Source organism: Alosa pseudoharengus, unplaced genomic scaffold, assembly GCF_046254945.1.
Source record: "Alosa pseudoharengus isolate Yale_2024_CS ecotype anadromous, Long Island Sound unplaced genomic scaffold, YU_APseudo_1.1 YU_APseudo_1.1_scf_20, whole genome shotgun sequence".
In the NCBI taxonomy this organism is placed as follows: Eukaryota; Metazoa; Chordata; class Actinopteri; order Clupeiformes; family Clupeidae; genus Alosa; species Alosa pseudoharengus.
Window position 1 is genome coordinate 6,312,946 of NW_027468664.1, and position 5,000 is coordinate 6,317,945.

A 5,000-nucleotide genomic window follows, 5' to 3' on the forward strand; every position below is an offset into this window, starting at 1 on the left:
ACACACACACAATCTGTCGAGTCTGAAGCCTGATATTTTGATGAGATATTTGCCGTTCCCTCTCATATTTAACTCTCTATCATTCCCCACACTTGGCATTTTCTTTCCTCCCTATCTGTTGTCTCCCCCCACCTCACACACACACACACACACACACACACACACACACACACACACACACACACACACACACACACACACACACACACACACACACACACACACAGTCCTCCATGCAATGCGTGTGCTCTCCTGCTGAGAGCCAATGTCGCCTCATGTTGCTATTACTGTGGGAAGCAGGGAGGAGTGAAGCCAGAACGTTGGGGTGTAAACACACACACACACACACACACAGACACACACACACACACACACACACACACACACACACACACACACACACACACACTCACATGAAGTTATGTAGATAACTCTCTCTCTCTTTCTCACACACACACACACACACACACACACACACCAATGTGCTCACACATTTATGAACCAGATGAAGGCGATTTGTAGGCTTGTCCTGGAAAAGTGGGTCCATCTCCTCTCACCACAGTGCCTCCTGTCCTAGATTCAGCAGGCAAGCAGAGGGACTCAGAAACTCCACCACACTGCTCTCATTAGCCTGGACACTTGACTATAGAACTCCACCACACTGCTCTCATTAGCCTGGACACTTGAAGTATAGAAACTCCACCACACTGCTCTCATTAGCCTGGACACTTGAAGTATAGAAACTCCACCACACTGCTCTCATTAGCCTGGACACTTGAGTATAGAAACTCCACCACACTGCTCTCATTAACCTGGACACTTGAAGTATAGAAACTCCACCACACTGCTCTCATTAGCCTGCACAGTTGAAGTATAGAAACTCCACCACACTGCTCTCATTAGCCTGCACAGTTAAAGTATAGAAACTCCACCACACTGCTCTCATTAGCCTGCAGACTTGAGTATAGAACTCCACCACACTGCTCTCATTGGCCTGCACACTTGAGTGAGGAAGTATAGAAACTCCACCACACTGCTCTCATTAGCCTGGGCACTTGAGGAAGTATTGAAACTCCACCACACTGCTCTCATTAGCCTGGACACTTGAAGTATAGAAACTCCACCACACTGCTCTCATTAGCCTGGACACTTGAAGTACAGTATAGAAACGCCACCACACTGCTCTCATTAGCCTGCAGACTTGAGTATAGAACTCCACCACACTGCTCTCATTAGCCTGCACACTTGAAGTATTGAAACTCCACCACACTGCTCTCATTAGCCTGCACACTTGAAGTATAGAAACTCCACCACACTGCTCTCATTAGCCTGGACACTTGAGGAAGTATAGAAACTCCACCACACTGCTCTCATTAGCCTGGACACTTAGTATAGAAGTATAGAAACTCCACCACACTGCTCTCATTAGCCTGCACACTTGAAGTATAGAAACTCCACCACACTGCTCTCATTAGCCTGCACACTTGAGGAAGTATAGAAACTCCACCACACTGCTCTCATTAGCCTGGACACTTAGTATAGAAGTATAGAAACTCCACCACACTGCTCTCATTAGCCTGGACACTTAGTATAGAAGTATAGAAACTCCACCACACTGCTCTCATTAGCCTGGACACTTGAGGCAGTATAGAAACTCCTATCTCCATAGCTCCTCAGCTCTAACTGACACTTGCATATGTGTGTGTCTGTGTGTGCATGCGTGCGTGTGTGTTGTGTGCCTATATGTGTGTGTGTTTCTGTGTGTATGATATTATTCCTGGTAGTGTTTTCAGTTCATTCACATCTTCGTCTTGCCTCACTGAGTCCAGTCCAGAGTATCACCAGATGGTCTGTCTGACCAGACCTGGGCAGATCATCACATACATGTTTCCAAATCACATGTGAGCTCTGCAGATCTCCACTCCAGGGGAGTTTTGTTGAGGCCGAATTCCAAATAGTGTTTCATTGTTATTTTTTTTTTAGTTTGCCTGTGTCAACGTTCACGGGCTAGAATTAGTCACAAGTGATTTACTGTAAAAGAGGATGCTAAAATTATGCATTAATCGCAAGGAAAAAAGTAGCCTCCTCAAAACACAAAAGATTAATTTGTCTCCATGAATTTGGGTTATGTAAAAGATGACAATGAACACTATTGGCTGAGAGAATAGGGAATGTGCTGCCGTTTTTGCCGAAACAGCACAAGCGTGATAATCTTGTTTCGAAATACTGTGCAAAAATGGGCCCCCTGAGACTGGCATAGAATCGGCTGGATTCAGTTGGGGCATTCTCCTGTCATGGGAGTCGCCATTGTTCCAGCAGACGAGGAGAGCGCTCTCCTCTCTTGGCTCCGTCCTTCGCCGCTCCTCTCGGGGTGTGGCTGTGGCCGAGCTGTACCCACAACCCCCTGCAGCACACTGTTTGTGTAATCCACCATGTAGCTGGCCTGTTTGTGTGTGTGTGTGTGTGTGTGTGTGTGTGTGTGTGTGTTTTGTGCTAGATCACATTTTTTGCACATTTGCGCCTCCCTGGGGGTACAGTAGACACGATTATGTAAGCGCTGCTAAAAAATGAAGGGATGGGTGAAATTTTTTTTTTTGGGTTCCTTTTTTTGTCTTATTTTCTTTCCTTTTTTCTGTTCTAATGCATAAGCTGTGTCACACGCTGTCTGTGCGCAGCCTGCCGCTGCTCTGCTTCAGATGAATAGTCTCCAGGCTCCAGGCTCCAGGCTTCCCCCTCCAGCTCCTCATCCTTAGTCTGCACTTTCCCTCCGCCGAGCTCGTCCTGTCCCGAGCACCTGCCCCAGGAAGCCTGGTCTGCTCTGCCCCGTGTCGCGCTCACGCAGAACAGGAAGGGGGGGGGGGGGGTCAGGGCGGGTCAGGGTGGCATGGGCCGAGTCGTGGGCGATTGTGTGCGCTAACCTAGCGTGAGGGGCTGTGCTTTTGGCCGCGGGCGCAGGGGATTACCTCGGCACGGTAATGCCACATTAATGCAGTTAAAGGGCCGCGAGACAGCAGCGGAGCAGATGTTTGGGCCGGTTGGTCAGGAGCCACAGCAGGGCGAGACGGCAGCCCTCCAGTTTGAGCAGAATTAAACGCTGACCGACACACGCTGCCAAAAGTACAGAGGGGATGACCGGGGGCCGTGACCTGAAGTGGGCGGAGGCAAAGACTCCAGCTGTAGCCAGTGGTTACGAGGGTAAACTACAGGTGATGATTAGGCCTGTGTGCTAAAGCAGTCACTTCTAACAGATGGAGTTGGGCGGTTTTGCACTGTGATGCTGAGTCCAATGGGGAGGTGTGTTCCAGCATCACAGTAGTCACGAGTGTGCTGCTTAAATCAGAGTGCAGGGTGGGTGGCATCGGGATCGGACGGAATTCAGCCAAAGGCACTCAAATGACCTGTTACTGTATATGCAACAGTAGAAATTCATCTAAGTAGCAAACAAAACCCAGAGCAGTCAGCTTATCTGAAAAACAAAAAAGCACACCTCTACCTTAACCTGTTATCTTTTTAAAAGTGCTGTCAGCCACACCCCCCAATCAGATGGTGCTCTTGTTGCCTGTCAGGTCAGTGTGTTACCAGACTCATTCTGACCTCTTAGCAATGATGAAAATCATGAATAATTATTTGAAACTGTTGATAGAATGTAATACTACAGAGGAAGTTTCCTGAAATGATGGAGTTATGCATGAAGTACTGCAGTATGTCTCCACTGAAGACCTCCCTTAGGAACCCACTGTCATTTGTTTACCATTACATAACAACTTATGTACGTTTATTCATGTTTGAACAACTAACTTGTTAGGCAAAATGATCTGCTCTTTAATACTACAAGGATACGCAATCCAGCTCCTCTGTTGCAATCTGATCTTAGAGCTATTTAATCGGACACACATGGTTGTATCGAGGCTTGATGGTGATATGCTTTGTTGGTGAGAAATGGATCCATTTGGATGTTAATGTATTTCTGTGACGCCCAGCAAGGTGTTATGATTAAAATTTTTGCCAAACTACAGTACTCCATAGTCCATAAATGGGTTCTCATGTGTGCCAGCATTAGTTGAGTGTGAGTGATGACTCCCTCCACTGCCTGAGCACCACCTGATTGTTATTTCTTGGTTAGAGAAGATTTACATGAAAGTACCCTGATGTCATTTTCTGTTGTTTACACCAATAAAACACTTTAGTGCTGAATAGGCCTTAATTACTGCTGTTGATAGTTCATGCTGACTAATGTATTCATTTAGGATTATAGAGATTTTAGATAGTGCTGAGAGATTAATTGATTTTTAATCGAAATCTCAATTTGAAATAATGCAATCAGCAAATTGGGAAGACTGCAATTAATCGTGCCGCTCGCGGCTCCTATCATTTGTAAGTATTTTGGGTTTATCAGAAATAATGCACAAACAAGCAAACAAAGTTACTACCGTACCCTCCAGAATTATTGGCACTTTTGATAAACTTGGCTTAAAAAAACGGTATAAAAAACAATCTGTTGGTGATTCATTGTAATCTCACAATGAAAACAATGAGGAATTGTATCTTTTATACCTGTTTTTAGTCAACTTTTCCAAAGGTGCCAATACTTCTGGAGGGTACTATATGCAAACCTTTTGTAGAGCAGTTGCCACATCCTGAGGCTACACAATGATCATTTAGCACCACACTCAGCAGTCCAATAAGACAAGCGCATGACTTTCAGTCATTTTTAATGTATTATATAGGGCTAACTAACGCTTATTTTCATAGTCAATTTAAAGATAGGGTGACATTGCGCTGGTTTACGTTTCTGTTTCTTGCTTTGTCCAAAGAAATGTGCGTTATATTTGAACCAAAGACCAAACTAAATACACCAGAGAGGTAGCTCACTCCTCTCTTCAGTGTTCCCCAGTGTTTCACGCACTGTTTTGTTGTTGTTTAGGGGACAGGCTGCCCCCACTTTGTTTGTTTCCACTTCATGAAGCCAGGGCTGCGTTTGTACCATTCGTTAAATGTAA